The sequence below is a fragment of the Suncus etruscus genome, chromosome 1 (assembly GCF_024139225.1).
Source record: "Suncus etruscus isolate mSunEtr1 chromosome 1, mSunEtr1.pri.cur, whole genome shotgun sequence".
Lineage (NCBI taxonomy): Eukaryota > Metazoa > Chordata > Mammalia > Eulipotyphla > Soricidae > Suncus > Suncus etruscus.
In genome coordinates, this window is record NC_064848.1 from 36,595,720 (window position 1) to 36,616,490 (window position 20,771).

The window sequence follows — 20,771 nt, forward strand, 5'->3', positions numbered from 1 at the left end:
TTCTAGATCTTTTTTGATTAGTCTTTGGAATATTCTTTTTTTAACATAGCAAATATTTTCCAACCATATCATTTTAAAATCAATATAAAATTGTTTTGCATTTTTTATTTTTATAAAAGAAAACCTTTAATCAGTTATAACTTCTTTGATATTTACTTTCTTTGTGCCTCCCACACATCTGTTTTTTGTTATTTATTCTTTTTTTATATTTTAATTATGTGAACAATGATGCAAAGAAATGGACAAAGTATAATTACAGTGGAAGGACAATCACCCAAAAACAGAGCTCTCAGAAGAAATCCCTCTGCTGACACCTTAATTTTGACTTACAGTCAAAGAACATTAAGAAAAATAAAAGAGAACCCATGTACAATTACTTTGACCCTCAAGACCCCAGATTGTAGTGCATTATAACATTTCTTAGCAATCTAAAGCCATAAAATTTATGTAACTCCTTAAACTTGAAGGCATAGTAGTTTTTTACATTTCCATGCATATGCATATTAGTTTAACTTAACCACAAAATTTTAAGTTTTTTTTTAAGGTTTAGAGTCAAAGGAGCATAGTAAAAAAATGGTTTTTAGAGTGGCAGTTATTGTTTGCATAGGCCCACTAAAGTATGAGGGACATGGAAAGGAAAAGCCTTGGTCTAAATATGAGGAGACCCTACCCCTGAAGTTTCCTGACATAAGACAAACTCTAGGCTCCAGGCAAACTAGTTTGTCCAATCCAGGGTCATTGTCTGTAGTGCCAATACAGTTTTATTTTTCACACAGTCTCTATTGTTGGTATCATGTTTCTTTATTGAAGATCCTGGAATCTGTATATCCTACATTGAAGTCAAGATGGTGCGGAGCGTCTTCTAATTTCAAAGCACAATTAAAGGACAATGTAGAAAGCCCTGTCCAGTAAGTTGATCGTTTTTATTGTTTAAGTCTTCTCAGTGTTAAGGGAAGACTCTTTTGAGTAGATCGATGTCAGAGCAGCTATAGGATCTTCCCTGGTAGAGGATTGCTTCCAGGTGATGTTAGAGACAACTTTGGATGTTTCATAGATGGCTTCCCTGGTTCAGGGGTGAATGAAGAATACCCATTCTTCTGAGGCCTGTGCCAGGTTATTATGTCAATGTTCAGGGTGTAAGGTCCCATTGCACTACAAGATTTGTCTGTTCCTATCTCTATTAGATAAGAACTTATTTGTATGTATAGTATTTTCCATTTTAATATGCCTATGCAAACAAGAAATAATACCACGTGATGTTATCAGCGCATATGGGGGCCACAAAAACAAGTCCAACAATAGCCGTGACTTGGTTCAAACATAAGCATTAAACTGAGGGATTCTTTCACCAACATTCCTTATTGAACAGTTCACAAAGAAAAAAAAAGATAAAAAGTGGGGAAAATAAACCATCTAATTTAAGACAGTGGAAACAATTGTCACTGTTTAAGGGGATATTCAATAATAGTTATAGCTGTTGTAGGAATATATCTACAATATTCAAAGGAAATATGCATGTTCCTTTTATATCATTAGAAATAGTCAGGAGGAGGATGCTGAATCCTGGACACCACTTTGGTCTGTGATTTAGCCTTCTGGAGTCTGCAAAATGACTCCTCGCAGTTCCGTATGTGGAAATGCATTTGAATGGGAACTAATCAGAAACCTAGTATGGTAACAACCACAGTTACACAATGAAGGAAGGAAGAGGCCAAGAGGCCGCTGAGAGTAAACAAGTAGGAAAAGAGTACTGGTACGCGCAGGGCACTAGCCCCCCTCTCAGTTTTTAAAATGGAGACCAATGAGGAAAAAAAATTACCAGTGAATGTCCCGACATACATCAGTGTTGCATCGGTCCACCCTCCTCCCCATGTGTTCCCCCCTTAATGTAGGAAGAGAAAGGGGGGAAGCCTGAGGACCACTATAGAATCCACCTGAGCCGGCACCCAGGGAAGGCCTGGAGTCCAGGGGAGAAATAGGGGAATGGCTGGGGGCCAGCAAAGCCTCCCAGAATTCCCTCAAGCTAGGGAGAAGGCCTCCAGCATGGGGTGTCCCCTAACCCCATACCTGAGAAGAGCTGGCCTCCAGGATCAAGGAACGGGAAGCCAGATATCTGCCCGGCCTCCTCCTTATGCTCCTCCCCCCTAGATAGGGGGGGGGAGCCTGAGGACCCCTAAAAGAGTCCACCTGGAACCCACTTTAGGCCACCTGAGCTGGCACCCAGGGAAGGCCTGGAGTCCAGGGTAGAAATTGGGGAATGACTGGGGGCCCGCCAAGCCTCCCAGCACCCCCCAAGCTATAGAGAAGGCCTCCGGCATGGGGTGTCCCCTATGGGACACCTTTGGGATATTTTAATACAGTATCATGCAATCTAAAACAGTGAAAGGTTGAATTCTTTATTTTGAATATGGATGCCCTGGATATTGTTTTCTTGATTAATTTTTATGGAAAGTAATTCCAGCACTATACTGAATATAAATAATAAGAGGAAGTAAACTTGTCTTGAGCTATGTAGCTCAAGAGAAAAGAATTTTAGTTTTCCCCATTAATTATACTGCTTGCCATAAGTTTATAGTAAATGGCCTTAACTATATTGAATAAAGTTCTTTGAATTCAAATCTTTTTGAGTGTTTTTATGATGAATGGATGATGAAACTTGTCAACTGATTTCTCTGTATTGATTATCTGATGATATATTTTTATTTTTATTTTGTTGATATATTATAATGATTCACTTGCTTACATTGAACCATTCTTGCACTTCAATTGAATCCTAATTATTAATAGTGTATCTGATGGGTTGTTGGATTCTATATTCTAGAATTTTATTGAGTATCTTTGCATCTATATTAATCTAAGATATTGATCTGTAATTCTTTTTTTTATGTATGTTTGGCATCTCTGTTTTTGTTATCAGGGTGATGCTAGTTTCATAGAAACTATTTGGAAATGTTTCTGTTTCATCAATTTCTGGAAGATCCTGAAAAGAATTGGCAGTAGGTAGTCTTTAAGGTTTGAAATAATTCACTATTTAAATCATTTAGGCCTGATCATTTGTTTTGGAGAAGCCCTTCAGTTACCATTTCCATTCCCTCAATAGTGATAGGTTTGTTAAGATATTCCAGATCTTGGTTCAAGCTGGTAGATTCATAGTAATAGGAGTCCAATAGTTTATCCATTTTTTCCAGGTTCTCTTGATTTATGGCATAAAGACTATAAAAGTAATCTTATAATACTTTTTAATATCTCTATTATCTGCAGTTACATCTCCCTTTTCATCTCCCTTTCCTGCATGAGTCTTGAGTTTTTTTAATTGAATTTTGCTAATAGTATATGAATTTTGTTTATTTTTTGAAAAAGTTTGCTTTTGTTTATCTTTTGGTGTCCAGTTCAGTATTTTATTATAAATTTTACTTCCTTCTGACTTCCTACTTCTGTTTCTTTTTATTGATTATTTTTTTCAATTTCTTAAATGGTGCTATTAAGTGATTTTTGTAGGCCTTTTCTTTCTTCCTGATAGTATAAAATAGCTATAAAATTTTCTCTTAATTCTGCCTTTTCTGTGTTTCACAAATTCTGCTAATTTGTGTCATCATTCTTTTTATTTATTTATTCATTCATTTATTTATTTATTTATTGGTTTTTGGGTCACACCCAGCAGCGCTTAGGGGTTTCTCCTAGTTCTATGCTCAGAAATCACTCCTGGAAGCATGGGGGACTATATGGAATGCCAGGATTCAAACCAAAGTCCCTCTGCTATCCCTGTGCTATCTCTCTGGCCCCTGTGTCATCACTCTTATTTTATTCCAGAATATTTTTTCCCTAGAATACTAGTAGGATTTGTTTTAGTGAATTGTTTAATTTCTAGCTATTAAAGTTATTTCTCCAGTTCTGTTTGTAATTCACTTCTAGTTTTATGCATCATAGTCAGATGAGATAGTTGATATAATTTTTATCCTTTATATTTTGTGAAGGTATGTTTTATACCATAGCATGTGATATAGGAGAATGTCCCAAGTGCATTGGAGAAGTACATGTTCAGCTTTGTGGGGATAAAAAGCCCTACATATGTCTACTAAGTCATTATCTCCAATTTCTTCTTCAAAGCCAGTATATATCTATGTTAAATTTCAGTCTGACTGTTCTATTAAGAGGTGACAGAGCAATGTTGAAGTCTTTCACTTCTATATTATTACTATTGATGTCTTTCTTCATATTTATTAGTAGTTGTTTTAAGTACTTTCCTGGCCCCTCATTGAGTGCATATGTTTAAGATTGTGATTACTACCTAATATACAAATCCTTTGATGAGCCTCTCTGTCTATAATATTTTTAAGTCTGAAAGCTGTGTCATTTGATATTAAGATGGTCATCCCAACATTTTATTTATTTATTTAGTTAGTTGGTTTTATTTGTTTTTGTTTGGTTTTTGGGCCACACCCGGTGATGCTCAGGGGTTAATCCTGGCTATGTGCTCAGAAATCACTCCTGGCTTGGGGGACCATGTGGGACACTGGGGATCAAAATGAAGTCCATCCTGGGTCAGCAGCATGCAAGGCAAACGCACTACCACTGTGCTATCGCTTCAGCCCCCATCCCAACATTTTTAAGGGAGTTCTTTGCTTGAAGAATTGTTTGTCAGCTTTTGTTGGAAAATAATTGTTCTCCAACCATTGTGTTTGAAAATGTTTTTTTTTTCTGGCAGTATTATTATAATGTGTTTCTTGCAGGCAGCAAATTTCTAAATTAAATTTTCTTATCCAGTTTGCCACTCGGTGTCTCTTAATTGGTTCATTTAGTTAGTTGACTGAGAGAAATTATGTCATGGGATTTTTGTGTGTTTGTGGGAACTGACTTGGCTTAAAGTAGATCCTTTATTTCTCCTTTTTAGTTAGTTTTTAGTGTGTCAAGTTCATGAGCTGTTATAAATCTGGCTGATATTAGTTGGATCAACAAAATTATTGTATTCTTTTACTAAGTGTGGTGGACTTCTCTGTTGCTTTCTATTTGTGATATTTGCAGTGTGGTGTTAATTTTTATGTGTTGGGGTGGTACTCCTTGACCAGAAGAAATTTTCTGCCACAGAGCAAAGCAGAGGGCTCATGCTCTTCTCTCAGTGCACTAGCTGAAGTTTAAATTAGCCTTTTTGATTCCAAAGCTGCTCACATCAATGCAGCTTCTCTAAGACTTGCTTTTCTTTGATGTCTGGTGCTCACCTTTTTATTTTTTACTCAGAATTATAGTTTAATTTTAAAAATATTCAGAATTCTGTTCTATATAATTTAAAAAAGCAATCATTTCTTCCCACTATACCTTTGTTCAGTCCAACATGTATTTTTTCTTTTTTAAAAAAATATGGAACGCTTCACGAATTTGCATGTCATCCTTGCACAGGGGCCATGCTAATCTCCGTATCGTTCCAATTTTAGTATATGTGCTGCCGAAGTGAGCACCCAACATGTATTTTTGAAAGCTATATTTGGAAATCCAGCATCAAAACATTTTTCCAGTTTAAGTATAGCACCACTCAGCAAAGGTTTTATTAGCTATTTTGGATAATGCTTGGAAATCCTAGCACAGAAAATTGAAATTATATTTTCTTGTTTTAAATCTTCATTAAAAACTTTAAATCAGGGGCCGGGCGGTGGCGCAAGAGGTAAGGTGCCTGCCTTGCCTGTGCTAGCCTTGGACGGACCACAGTTCGATCCCCCGGCGTCCCATATGGTCCCCCAAGCCAGGAGCAACTTCTGAGCGCATAGCCAGGAGTAACCCCTGAGCGTTACCGGGTGTGGCCCAAAAACCAAAAAAAAAAAAAAAAAAACTTTAAATCAGAATTGAAAAATAACTTCATATTTTCTACTTCTAAGAAATAAGACCATTTTGGAATTTTAACTAATCAAGTATTGATTAACTCAACAAATTAGTACTTGAAGTTGATAAATACTAAAAGACTCTCTTCACTATAATCTTGTATCTTTCCTATGTCTTTATTCATAAATATTATTTATCTTGTCTTTAATTATGAATAATTCAATTTATCCATCAATCTGTTTTTTCGCAAGATTAAAGATTTACTGTTTTATTTGTTTCTGATAGTTTTATTAATTTATGCATATATGTATAAATGTATCAAACCAAAAGTATCTAATTATATATTTGCTGTGCAAATAAAATTGGGTGTCTCAATAAATTATACATATAGTACTTTAAAGTCTTAGATCATTCAATAAGCTTTAGAGAACAGAAAATAGCTGAAGTTGAGACTATATCCTGAATGACAGATGGCTGTACAGTTTCTTTATCTGTTCCCTACATCTTTTTGTAACTTTACAGAGCTCTAGAAATGGACTCTCAGGAGGGATATATAACTTGTTTTAGTCACTGTGTTGCTTGCAAAAGTGAAAACTGAAACTTGAAATGTGCCTGAATCAAATAGATTGGTGTAATCTTATACATAGCTTTCACTCTATTAATATGACTGGCTAACTTGCCAGGGAACTGTTGAAAAATCAGTGAACTATAGATGCTCTGGAATCTGCTTGTAAGCACCACACAGGACCTCTAAGCTGCCACTAACTCAATCACATTCTATAGTGATCTTAACACAGATCATTTATATTTCCTATAAAATGTCTAGAGATGACAAATATAATCAGTTAAGTTAAAGAATATTTAATATTCCTATACTTAATTGATATAAACATAGCTTTAATATTCACTAACATTAGCCAGACAAAATTATTCTGGATCTCTTTTTTCTAAAACACCCATTTACACAGACATTTCTTCACATCTCTTTTCCAGTTTTGATCTAATACTTATCAATGTAATAGTCAGAAAATAGCTTTGACTTGCAATAGCTTTGTAGATTCAATAGATGAATATCTATATTCATCAGATCAGTATAAATTTGATTTCTTCACTAATAAATTTTTCCAAAACTTTCAAGAGGAACTACTACCAATCCTGGCAAAACTATTTCATGAAATAAAAAAAAAAACAGGATCACTTCCAAATAACTTTTATGAAGCCAACATCACCTTGATCCCCAAACCAGACAGAGATGCTACCAAAAAAGAAAATTACAGACCAATAACCCTGGAAAACACAGATGAAAAGATCCTCAACAAAATCCTGGCAAATAGGATTCAAGGCCTCATCAAGAAGATCATTCATTATGATGAAGTAGTTTCATCCCAGGAATGCAAGGATGGTTTAACATCCCTAAATCTATCAACATAATACAAAACATCAACAACAAGAAAAATAAAAATCCCATGATCATATCAATAGACATTGATAAGGTCTAATACCCATTCTTGATAAAAACTCTCAGCAAGATAGGAATGACAGGAACATTTATCAATATATTTATCAATATAGATAAGGCCTTCTACCACAAGCCAGTGGCAAATATTTTCCTCAATGGAGAAAAAAATAGAAACCTTCCTTTTTAATTCTGGCACAAGGCAAGGCTGTCTTCTCTCACCACTTCTATTCAACATCGCACTGGAAGTATTTGCCATAGCGAGTAGGCAAGAAATTTATATTAAAGAAATCCAGATAGGAAAGGAAGAAGTCAAGCTCTCACTGTTTGAAGTTGACATAATACTCTAATTAAAAAAAACCCTAAAGACTCTACCAAAAAGCTTCTAGAAATAATGGATTCATATAGCAATGTGGCAGGCTACAAAATTAACACAAAAATTAATGGTCTTTCTATACAGCAATAAATATAGGGAAGAAATGGACATTAAGAAAACAACCCCATTCACAATAGTGCCACACAAACTCAAATATCTTGGAATCAACTTGACTAAAGATGTGAAGGACCTATACAAAGAAAACTATAAAACTCTGCACCAAGAAATGAGAGGACACATGAAAATGGAAACATATACTCTGCTCATGGATTGGCAGGATGAACATCATTAAAATGGCAATAATTCCAAAAGCATTGTACAGATTTATTGTGATCGCTCTAAAGATACCCATGACATTCTTCAAAAAAGTAGATCAATCACTTTTGAAATTCATTTGGAACAATAAACACCCTCTAATAGCTAAAGTAATCAATGGAAAAAAGAATATGGGAGGCATTACTTTCCCCAACATTAAACTTTAATACAAAGCAATAGCTATCAAAACAGCATGGTGTTGGAATAAAGACTGGCCCTCAGATCAGTGGATTAGGCTTGAATACTCAGAGAATGTTCCCCATACATACAGTCACCTAATTTTTGATAAAGGAGCAAAAATCCTAAATGGAACAAAGAAAGCCTCTTCAAAAAGTGGTGTTGGTTCAACTGGCTAGCCACTTGCAGAAAATTGAATTTGACCCCCAGCTAACATCATGTACAAAGGTAAAATCTAAATGGATTAAAGACCTCAATATCAGAGCCGATATCATAAGATATATAGAACAACACGTAGGAAAAACACTCCAGGACATTGAGAGTAAAGGCATCTTCAAGAAGGAAATTGAACTCTCCAAGCAAGTGAAAGCAGAGATTACGGATGGGAATATATTAGTGCCCAGGATACAAGAGCCACCTACTGAGTGGGAGAACATATTCACCCAATACTCATCAGATAAGGAGCTAATATCCAAAATATACAAGGCACTGACAGAACTTTACAAGAAAAAAAATCAAATCCCATCTAAAAATGAGGAGAAGAAATGGATAGACACTTTAACAAAGAAGAAATACAAATAGCCAAAAGGCACATGAAAAAATGCTCCACATCACTAATCATCAGGGAGATGCAAATCAAAACAACTATGAGGTAGCACCTCACACCACAGAGATTGGCATACATCACACAGAATGAGAACAAGCAGTGTTGGCAGGGATGTGGAGAGAAAGGAGCTCTTATCCACCGCTGGTGGGAATGATATCTAATACAACCTTTATGAAAAGCAATATGGAGATTCCTCCAAAAACTTGAAATTGATCTCCCATTCGATCCAGCTATACCACTCCTAGGAATATACCCAAGAAACACAAAAAATGCAATACAAAAATCTCTTCCTTACACCTATATTCATTGCAGCACTTTTTACCATAGCAAGACTCTGGAAACAACCAACATGCCCTTCAACAGATGAATGGCTAAAGAAACTGTGGTACATATACACTATGGAATATTATGCAGCTATCAGAAGAGATGAATTCATGAAATTTTCCAATACATGGATGTACATGGAATCTATTATGCTAAGTGAAATAAGTCAGAGAGAGAGAAAAATGCAGAATGGTCTCACTCATCTATGGGTTTGGTTTTAAGAAAAATGAAATACATTCTTGCAATAATAATTTTCAGAGACAAAAGAAATGAGGGCTGGAATTTACAGCTCACTTCATGAAGCTCACCACAAAGAGTGATGAGTTTAGTTAGAGAAATAACTACATTGTGAACTATCCTAACAATGAGAATGTATGAGGGAAATAGAAGGCCTGTCTAGCAGGGGTGGCATGGGAAGGAAGGAGATTCGGTACACTGGTGTTTGAAATGTTGCACTTGTGAAGGGGGTGTTCTTTACATGACTGAGATCCAACCACAATCATGTTTGTCATCAAGGAGTTTTAATAAAATATTAGGAAAAAAACTCCCATCAGGATCTGGAGGGCTCTGCACCTCTTTAACAGGTGGGACTTCCGGCTTTACAGGGGGGGGGGGTGTCAGTTTCAGTACCAGGGACTGAGCTTTGCAGCACAGTGTCTGGAGGCTGAAGTCAACTTCCATGTCCTACATTCAGAATGTGCTGTTTTTTTTTTTAATAATATCTTTATTTAAGCACCTTGATTGGAGACATGATTATGGTTGAGTTTCAGTCATGTGAAGGGCACCCCCCTTTACCAATGCAACATTCCCATCACCAATGCCCCCAATCTCCTCTCACCAACCCCTGCATGTATTCGAGACAGGCATTCTGCTCTGGAGGACCACCCTGTCTGTGCAGGCCGCAGAAAAGCCCAAGCGGTGGCAACCCATGCCCTCAACCTAAGTGCCAAGTTCTGACTAGTCCAGGAGGGGCTACAGTTTGTTGGCCTCGTTCTTGGGCTTGTCCCTGAGCCACATGGCAGTTTTGCACGGGGCACTGCAGCCTTCTCTATGACTTATCCCGAGTGATGTCACAATTTCCGTCTTAGGAGGAACGGTTAGAATCGTGGGCTTGTTCTTTTGGTTATTTGTGCTGTTCTCTAACGTGCTTTTCAAGCCCTTGATCTCAAGTTATGGGCAATTCTTTCACTCGATTTTTCCACCTGCTGAGGTGCCGCCGTCCCCGGCTGTGACAAGCAAGGCATCTCTACCCTATTTCAATCTACAGAAAACGTGCGGAAGGATTTGACAGGGAGTAGTCTGGGGCTCCCGTATCTGTCAACCGCCCACACGGGGTCCCCAGGCCTATCCCGTTGTACTTCAACAAAACTCTGTGGAGGTACTGCAGTCAGCCACAGGCTCCAAAGTCCCTGAGGTCTGGAAACCAACGCATTTTTAGGAAACCCCCTCCAGGGCGGCGTGCCAGTCTCCTCCGTGTCCTGGAGACCATACATGAGATCAAGCAAAGGAGACTCACACCACCTCCTCATTCGCAGAAAAAATTAGTGGCAAGGAAGAGATAAGAACCTGGCTCTACTCAAGGAGGACAGTGTACACCCAATTTGCTCACGCTTTCTGTATCTCTGCTTGCAAAACTTTCAGTAAAGGTGGCCACCCCCGCCTCCATCTTTTAAAGTAAAAATGTAACCTTGAGTTTAATATTTTCCTGTAGGATACGTTTTAACGATTGTTTCTTTATGGAATTTATAGTGGTGGTCTGTTAAGTTTTAACGATTGTTTCTTTGCTAAATATCTTTTAACTGAGTTGTGCTCAGTAATATGTAACAAACGGAATGCACTATTACATACGTTAGATATACTGTCCCTTTGAAAAAGTGCTCTATAAAAACACTGCTTAAGTGATGGTTCGGGGTCTTGCTCTGAGGTTCATCTCTTGACGCTGACCCTGGAACCAGAAATAAATCACCTTTGCGACTTGCATGGCTTCTGTCCCTCCTTGAAACACTCAAGATGTCACTGGGGAGAGAGGGACTGATCCCTGATCCTAACAATTTGATCACCGGCTTTCTCATATGGTCCCCAAGCCAGGAGCCATTTCTGAGTGCATAGCCAGGAGTAACCCCTCAGTGTCACAAGGTGTGGCCTCCAAACTAAAAATAATAAAATAAAATAAATAAATAGCTTTCTACAATATTTGGATATTGTTAGGAAAGAAAAATCCTATGTTGGACTCATGTCTATTCAACTTAAATCAACTTTCCTGTTCTCTATTTTAATTAACATATTTGTATTGTCATACTATATTTCTTTACTTTAAAAGATTATCTGAATAAAAGTGATACTTACAAACTATACCTTTGAAATTGTATGAAGGAGCCAAAGTGGTGGCTTAAGTGGTAGGACATTTGCCTTGCACATTAAAACCTAGGATGGACCACGATTTGATCCTGGCATCCCATTTGGTCCCCCAAGTCAGGAGCAATTTCTGAATGCATAGCCAGAAGTAAACCTTGAGTGTCGCCGGGTGTGTCCCAAAAATCAAACCCCCCCCAAAAAAAGAATTGCATGCAATTTTTATCCTTATCTGATCAAATAATAAATAAAATAATTCAGACACAAGGGTGTGATTAAGTAATGCAGTATCAGAGTTTGTTTCCTATGTGTGAGGCCCAAATTTGATCCCAACACCTTAAAACAAAGAGAAAGGCAGAAGAGAATGACGATGAGGATGATAAAGAGAAAGAAGGAATGTAGAAAAAGAAAAAGAAAATAAATTAGATTGGGAACTTGAGATTTTCTCTTTGAAAATGTGATTGGGGAAGGGGGCCATAGAAAGTAGAATATGAGCATTTTATTCATGTGAGGTATAAATATTATGTTATACAATTATTACACATTTCTAAACCTGCTAGGTAATTACTGGATTTCTCAGAAATTTGGGGAGCAGGGGCTGGAGATATAGCACAGCTGTAGAGCATTTGCCTAGCATGTGACCAACCCAGGACCGATGATGGTTCAAATCCTGGCATCCCACTTGGTCCCCAAAGCCTCCCGGAAGTGATTACTGAGTGCAGAGCCAGGAGTAAACCCTGTGCGCCTCTGGATGTCTGGATGTGACCAAAAAAAGAAAAAGGAAATGTGGGAAAAACATTTCCCAGTTTGCATGAACAAAATGTCAGATGATCTACTTCAGTACTTTTTTTTTGTGGGGGGTCACACCCGGCAGTGCTCAGGGGCTACTCCTGGCTCTAGGCTCAGAAATTGCTCCTGGCAGGCTCGGGGGACCAACGGGCTGCTGGGATTTGAACCACCGTCCTTCTGCACACAAGGTAAATTCCTTACTGCTGTGCTATCTCTCTGGTCTCAACCTATCACAGTACTATTATTGTCCAAGAAATCTCAGGAGCCACATATGGTTCACTAAGCACAGATAAAGTAATAGCCCCCTCAGTCCTGCTGGGTGTGCCCCTAATTCTACTTAAGAGTCCCCAAAAAGAAAAACAAAGAGAGAATAGACACAGGCCTTGTCTGTATCAGCTAGTTGTTCAAATCAGATACTCTGAATTTTTTCTTATTACTGTCACCAAACATATCTCAAATACCAGATGTACAAAGACCATGAGGCATAATAAAATTATGATTGTTTATTTAAAATCCAAACTTATGGGGAAATATATTATGAATAGCATAAATAACCAGTTCCTCCTTCTACATCTTCAGAAAATTCCCAAAATATTAGTTTGTTATTTATACATTGGTAGTAACTTCCTTTTCAAACAATTAGTTTCATTAGAAAACTTTTCTGCATATCTCCAAAGAGCTGCTTGATCATTTCACACATTTATTGCTACCTAACCTATATTTTTCTTTATATTGTCTTTAATTTATTATTATTTATACATTGATAAGGTTGGTGTATTTATATTTATAATTTTATATGTATAAATATTTATATATTTATTTATATTTATAAATATAATGTATATATTTATATATATACATTATATTTATAAAGTATATATATATTTATATGTTTTAAAGTGTGTACTTATATATTCAGTGTGTTCAGTATTTTCTCAATGAAATCCTGAAGGTAAAATTTGGGCTTATTTATTTTTATTTTTCCTGCAATGAAAAGCATAGGAGAAACACATAATTGATGCTAAGCCAAAATCTATTCAATTGAGAAATAGGTTGTATTTTAAAAGTTTTATTTGTTGCTGTGTGAAAAAAAATAGAAGCAATTCAATTGTCCTTTAAGAAAACCCAGACCTGGGCCCGGAGAGATAGCACAGCGGCATTTGCCTTGCAAGCAGCCGATCCAGGACCAAAGGTGGTTGGTTCAAATCCCGGTGTCCCATATGGTCCCCCGTGCCTGCCAGGAGCTATTTCTGAGCAGACAGCCAGGAGTAACCCCTGAGCACCGCTGGTGTGGCCCAAAACCCAAAAAAAAAAAAAAAAAAAGAAAGAAAACCCAGACCTTAAACAATAAAAGTTAAGGACCAGAAAGAGCTATAAGGACATATAGAGCTTTTGCTTGATCATGGCATTTGAATGCGGATTTGATCCCCTGCATCACATAAGGTCCCCTGTAAAATAAAATCCCGCAAGCTGTGAGCTCACCACACATGCAGTGTTTCTAATCACTTAGGCTGATGGGTCTGATGAAGTGGGGTAGCTATGAAGAAATAATAAACGAAGCCAGTGAGGAAAGAGCCATTGAGCCATTCTGAACCTGATATATCTGATCACTGAGCCCAAACAGACTTTGTTATAGGGATACCCATTCACTAGGAGGGGGAAGGTCAAGAGTGAGACAAAAGTACTAATCCAGTGGGCTTTACATTTCAAAGGAAGAGGTTTAAGGAAATAGGAAGTTGATAGAATACTTTTGTTTGGGGTTAATAACTGGATGTCAGTCCAGCTATAGTACCCCAAATACTGTCTACAGCTATCCCTGAGCACAGAGCTCTAAAGAAAAACAGGTAAGGTTGAACCCCGCAAAGAAAAAAAATTTATGGCAAAAGACTTACAAAGAGTTTGGAACACAATTATGAGACAGTATATAGAGCAATGAGCTGGCACTGTATAGCTGAAAAGAAATATTCTTGAAGGACCTCTTGCAGGACAAGTCTCACAAAGGCATACCCTAATATTTTTCCTGCTTAGAACTTACTCTGTGAAGAGAGATATTTAAAAGGGCTACAGAAATATAATGTTCTACCATAAAAGAGATTACCCAAACAAGGCGTTTAATTTTATTGAGCCAGAACCAAATGTTAGATGACCTACTTCAGTACTATTATTGTCTGAGGGAAAACAAAAATAAAAACCTTGTTTCAATCACATTTATGAATCTTGTAAACTGAAGCATGCCATTAAATTAGTTAGGGTGCCAAAATATGACAGATTGGGAAATTTAAACTACTTGTATTTATTGTCTTAGTTGTTCTAAAGGTTCAGTCTTTCTGAGGAAAGGGTCTATGTCAATTCTTCTCTCTGTGTCTCATATCATCTTCATATGTTCATGTGTTTCATTATTTGAGAAGTGACTCCTTAACTGAGAGATAAGGAATGCAAAAGAAGCAAATTTGTAGCACATTTTTGAGTTGAAGAACATTATGAGCTCAGATAACAGCTTGTGCCAAGACTCTAGATGACAATTAAGTCAGAATTTGAATGGATATGCATGGTTTACTGTCTCTAAATTCCAAATACACACTTCACTGACATTTTCCTGCAAACAAAGCTAGACTCCAAAACACTTCTCCTTTGCCAAACAGCATGATGCTAATTTTGCTTTGTCAGTGGCGGGATTAAAGGCACCTGACTGGGCCTAGCATCCATCTCTGGTACTCTTCTAAGAAAGTGCTTATATGGTAAGGGTCCCTACAAAGCAAGCTCCTGAAGTGTGTACAGCATTTTCAAGCACAGTAACCAGAATCATCTGGCCCATACTAGTCAGCATTTTCTCCAGTAGTATCAAAGTATGAATTTCATCAGGTGTGGTTAGCATAGTAGTTTAATTCACCTCCTTCTACTAAACCTGTCTCATGCCTTATCAACAATACCAGAATCTCACTGCTACATGTTTTTTTATGTTTTCATTTTTCTGGTGTATTCAAAAGCCTTAAAGGAGAAAAGGCAGAAGGGTGCATGTTAGAGAAATTTTATCATTTAAAAATAATTTTACATTTATTAAAAATATGATGTATAGTTATTATAGTATATACATGATTTATATATATACATGCATAATATATAAATAGATGAAGAGTTGAAAGGCAGGCTATGCAGTCAATTAGAAGAGGGTAAATTAATGTAGGAAGGATAAGGTTATTAACAGCAAATGTAAAAACATGCTGTCTTCCAACAACTTCTCCCAATGACACATAGGATATAAAATTTAGGAGACTGTTATTAAAGTACTATGCCTCTGAAAACAAACTGTTGTCTTGAATATAATAGTCCAATAGTGGATATAATTTGAAGTTACTCTTTATATAATTTAATGAAATATTTACTTGGGTGTATGAAAAGAAAAAAGATCAAAAACCAACTCCTTTCTTTTCCAGTAGACTGAGAAAAAAGATTAAATATATTATTCTTTATGTTTATGTTAAGAGAAAAATGAGTTAATTTTAGCTCAAAACTTTAATTTTGAACTAATAAATCTATTGCCAATTAAATCAATTCACAGGCAGTTGTAGAAGGTGTGTCAAGTTCAAGAGAGAGTTTTAGGTTAGATGTATGCCTTTTGAAAAGAATAGATGTTTATGAGTACAAGACTAATGAGTCAACATAAAGTAGAATTTATTATTTTTATTTTATGTTATTTTGTAATTTTAATCTACTTTAAACTTTCTTCCCATTTTTCCTTAAACTAAGGCCAATACAAATTAAATGACCTTCTATAATCACACAACTAATAAACAGAATATATAGTATCCAATTCAAAAAATCAACATGTTCCTGATTCAAATCTACTTAGGAAAGGAGAGGCTGAAATCAACTCTATTTAATTGTAGTTAGGCAAGACAACTATCGAAGTAGGAACTTGTGTGATCCCGATGAACAATTCCTATACTTTCACCAAAGTGAAGATGCCAAGACCCTCTACCTCATTCCCACTATCTGCTTCTTCCTCTTTCTTCACCATTCCCCCTTATCATCCCACTGCTTAATGTCTTAGTTCTGCAATTAAAGACGAAAGGTTTGGCTTGTTAAAATTTAACACGATTCTCCTGTTCTATTTTTCTATATACTATGATGAATAAGATTATTGGTATTTTTCTTATCCTCTGACTTGTATCACTTTACATGATAGCCTCCATCCTTTTCCTAAGCAGCACAATATTCCTCAATGTATGTATGCTGCAGCTTCTTTATCTTTCCCCTCACTGGGCATCAAAATTTACTCTACCAAAAAAGTAGACAAAATTACTTTCTATGAATGCAGCAAAATTATCTTCTACTTAGCTCTAGAAAGGTCACTAGTAATTAGATCTAAAAGTCACCTACTGGGGCCGGGCGGTGGCGCTAGAGGTAAGCTGCCTGCCTTGCCTGCGCTAGCCTTGGACGGACCGCGGTTTGATCCCCCAGTGTCCCATATGGTCCCCCAAGCCAGGAGGGACTTCTGAGCGCATAGCCAGGAGTAACCCCTGAGCGTCACCGGGTGTGGCCCAAAAAACCAAAAAAAAAAATAAATAAATGAATAAAAAAAAAAAATAAAAGTCACCTACTATGATAAAAGTAATCTGAACTTTGTTATCTACATTCATATAATTCGCCCACAATTTTAAGGAATGTTAGCATATTATCTCTGATTTGCCAAACTGTCAATTCTTGCTTAGAGATAATTTAAAATAATTCTAGAAGGGGAAGGTAATATATATTGCTATATATAAATATATGTATATATCAATGCAGATGAGACAAATATATATTATATATCAATGCAGATGTGACAATTTCAGAAAATAATTAGAGCAAATAAAACCTTAAGAAATATTTAAGCTCATTTTGTACCATATCAGTTTTTCCTAGGATTTAGATATAATACTAACACTGGTAGCACAAAAGTTTGTTTTTAAGAATTACTTCTGTGAATATATAAAAAATATAAAAATACCTCATTGTAAGTGTAGTTATGAAACTTGATTTCAAAAGCTTTTTTGAAATTTTATTACTGCTATAAATATTTAAGCTTTTAATGCTGTAATTTCTGGTAATGTAACAGAATTACTGAAATAAAAGTAAATAATAAAATTTTATCAGACATTTTAAAATGTTCTTTTCGGAAATAAATACAAGTGTTATATTGCTTAAAATATCAACTAATTAAAAGATCACAATTTATCATTTTATTAATCTAAATTTTAATAAATTATAAATATTTATATTTTATAATTTTTCTAAATAAATCGATTAGAAAATAATAATAATTTGTAGTCTTTCTTTTCAGATTATTATTCAGATTATTATTCAGATTATTGGTCCACATCTGGGGCATTCAAGGGTCACTTGTGGCTCTGCACTCAGAAATCACTTGTGGTGAGCTCTGGGGAGCATACGGGATGCCTGATATTGAACCTGGGTTGGCTACGTGCCAGGCAAATGAACTACCGGCTGTTCTCTGTTCTCTTGTACTGTAATTTTAATTCAACCTTACAGTTTATGTGTCAAACTTCAAAAATAAATCTGAATAAATAGTTATAAAATACATTTTTGTTTGTTTGTTTTTGGACCACACGCGGTGACTCGGGAGTTACTCCTAGCTATGCTCTCAGAAATTGCTCCTGGCTTGGGGGACCAAATGGGAGGCCAGGGTATCGAACTGCTGTCTGTCCTAGGTTAGCGCTGGCAAGGCAGATGCCGTTCCACTTGTGCAACTGCTCCGGCCCCTAATAGACATTTTTTTAATATAATTTATATGTTTAGCGTTAGGGTTTTCTCATTTGAGAACATAATCATTAGTTCTGGGGCCAGAGCATTTGCCTTGCATGTGGCCAACTAGGGCTTTATCCTCAGCATTCTATATGTTCTCCTGAACCTGCCAGGAATAATTTCTGAGTGCAGAAGCTAGGAGTAGCCATTGAGCACTGCTCGGTATGACCCCCCCCCCCCAAAAAAAAACCCAAAACAAAAAATCATTAGTAATCATCATCAGTGTTAACTTTAATTCTACCTATTAGCAATATGTAATAGATGGAGTTAGTAAAAATTACATAAACTTAAATACTTTCTTAATTTCTGATTTAGAGAGTGGTCTAGTGAAATAATAAGAACTATACTTTGGTATCTTTCTCTAATATACTTGCACGCCTTCATGTTTATTAAGAGAAAAAATACAAATTTTGATATATTTATATTTTCTCACTTGTTTTGAAGCAGAATCAGTCTTGTGACAGAGTTTTAGCTAAAGAAATGTTATCAGAAATCACAGACTGAGGCAATGCTTATAAATATTTTATAGGTTTGAGGAAATAGAGCTATAGTTTCAGCACCCTTTTTGCACCATTGAATAAATTGATAAACTATTCAATAGTAGCCATTTTTGCAGTCATAAGTCAAGGACTTTGATTAAATAAACTATATGCAAAGTTTAATTAAGGAAAAGGGCAGGAGTCTGGGATCTGCTGATATTATGAGTCTGATATATCACCCCTAATTATTTATTTCCAGAATTCTCTTTTGGGTTGGAAAACCTTTTTAAATAAAAATGAGCTTATATTAAACATTTATAATTGGTACAATATACACAGCTCCAAGAAAATTAAGCAAAATATATATTATTAATATTGCTCAAGTCAAACATCTTTATGGATATTATTGGTAAACAGCTTTTAAAAATTGTTGAAATATAATAAGTGACTTTAATAGCTTAATGAATATCTAATTTGAAAGGTTATCTCAGGAAATTGAATTGTTATAGTAAAAGTACTCAAATATATTTAAATATACAACCATTTCTTCTTTGAACAATTATCCAAAATACAAAATATTTAGGTTTAAAAAATATAATAATACACAGCTGATCCAGGACAGACCTTGGTTTGATCCCTGACATCACATATGGTCTCCCCAACCAAGAATGATTTCTGAGTGCATAGCCAGGAGTAACCCCTGAGCATCACTAGGTGTGCCCCAAGAACCAAAATATATTTATATTTATAATAATTCTTCTTTATATCTCTTATTATCTGCTATGCAATTTAATATTAATTAAAATATTAATTTAAAACTGGGACTGCTAGAGGCAAGAGTGGTGGCTCCAGAAGTGAGGCGTCTGCCTTGCAAGCACTAGCCTAGGATAGACTGCAAGCCAGGAGCGATTTCTGAGCACATAGCCAGGAGTAACTCCTGAGTGTCAATGGGCGTGGCCCCAAAACAAACAAAAATGGGACTGCTAATAATAAAACTGTTGTAGTTGTTTTGTGGCCACACCAAGCTCTAATCCTAACTATCTCTGTGCTCAGGAATCACTCCTGAATCATATTAACTTCTTTGACTAAGAAATATTTGGGTAGTTTCAAATCTACAAAATACTGTGTAGTCCCATTATGCTTTAGACAAATATTCTAGGAAGGTTTCTCACATGTTTCCTTGTTATGTCTTTCCAGATAGCTCTTTGAACATAGTTTAAATCAGTTTTTATTTAAAAAAATGGTATTTAATATATTTCATTTCACCACAGTATTTTTTTTCTGTTGAACTCTCCATATCTACAGCAGCTTACCTCCCACTGATTCTTGACATTGCAACTCAGTATTTTTTTCTCTTGAGTTGCTTTATTGATTTGAATGAATTCATTAACTCTCCTTTGTCTAGTAATATCATGCCTTTCCTTATTTAAAAAGTACAAATTCTAATCACTATTAATTTATAATTGCCTCAATTCTCAGCAGAATTATGATTTCAGTCTTTTTCTATGAGTTTAAAAATTACATTGGTGTTCCATTTTATATTACCAATACCAATGAGTGATACAAATATCTTTGCTGATTGTTTTTGTGCTTTTCACCAATATTTATGTTATATTTAGAAATGGTTTTAATTCAGATGAATATAAAGAAGCAAAAAACTCCTGATTATACATTATTTTTTTTCAACTTCTGATATTGTTTATATGTTTGTTTTAAAAATACGGAGTGGACAAGGCTGGTGTAATAGTAGAGCTAGTCGGAAACATCAAACCCAGGTTTGAACACAGATACCAACTTGTATTGCTGAGCCCTCTAGGAGTAATACATGTTTCCAGGCCAGGAATAAGCCTTGAGTGCCACTAGGTGTAGTCCCTAAAAAAAAAAAATCAAACAAAATTAAACAATGAAATTCTACCAAGAAAAACCAAGTTTGGATTTCGATATATACGATGGTTTGAAAAGAATTATACATTTAGTTTATAATAATTATAGTTATTGTCTAGATATGAATTTAAGGCTTTAATAGATATAATACACTGCAGTGGAAAAATCTAAACCGCCTGGGGTTAAAGTGATTGCACAATAGGTTGGATGTTTGCCTTGCACATGCCTAAAACAGGTTCAATTATATGCTTCTTTATTTTTATTTTTATTTTTTTGGGCCACACCCGGTGACACTCAGGGGTTACTCCTGACTATGCACTCAGAAATCACTCCTGGCTTGGGGAACCATATGGGACGTCATAGGATTATATGCTTCCAATATGATTCCCTGAGCTT

At 35.9% G+C, this 20,771-nt stretch overlaps 1 protein-coding gene and 1 non-coding gene across 4 annotated transcripts in view; both read right to left on the reverse strand.

Annotated features, from left to right (window-relative positions):
* The window catches only part of PTPRD (protein tyrosine phosphatase receptor type D), a 1,813,832-nt gene that overhangs the window by 1,753,838 nt on the left and 39,223 nt on the right, over nt 1-20,771 (reverse strand). The window lies entirely within an intron of this gene.
* Nucleotides 5,350-5,453, reverse strand: LOC126027113 (U6 spliceosomal RNA). Its single transcript, XR_007502202.1, has one exon. It is a non-coding gene; the product is annotated as a U6 spliceosomal RNA (small nuclear RNA).